Source organism: Gekko japonicus, unplaced genomic scaffold (assembly GCF_001447785.1).
Source record: "Gekko japonicus isolate JY-2015 unplaced genomic scaffold, Gekko_japonicus_V1.1 scaffold4619, whole genome shotgun sequence".
NCBI classification, from domain to species: domain Eukaryota; kingdom Metazoa; phylum Chordata; class Lepidosauria; order Squamata; family Gekkonidae; genus Gekko; species Gekko japonicus.
This window is the reverse complement of record NW_015176587.1, coordinates 54,580-54,803: the sequence shown is the minus strand read 5'-3', so window position 1 is coordinate 54,803 and position 224 is coordinate 54,580. Positions and strand designations below refer to the sequence as shown.

The window sequence follows — 224 nt, the reverse complement described above, 5'->3', positions numbered from 1 at the left end:
AGAAGAAATTGGATTTATACCCCACCCTTCACTGCCCGAAGGAGTCGCAAAGCGGCTTACTATCTCCTTTCCCTTCCCCTCCCCACAACAGACACCCAGTGAGGTCGGTGGGGCTGAGAGAGCTCTGAGAGAACTGCTCTTTTTCAAGAACAGCTCTGCCAGAACTTGTGGCTTGCCCAAGGTCATCCAGGAGGTGCAAGTGGAGGAGTGGGGAATCAAACCCG

The 224-nt window shown here is 54.0% G+C and overlaps 1 protein-coding gene across 1 annotated transcript in view; it reads right to left on the bottom strand.

Annotated features, from left to right (window-relative positions):
• CLPB (ClpB homolog, mitochondrial AAA ATPase chaperonin) overlaps window positions 1-224 on the bottom strand; it is a 63,068-nt gene that overhangs the window by 21,001 nt on the left and 41,843 nt on the right. The gene's annotated exons all lie outside the window — the stretch shown is intronic.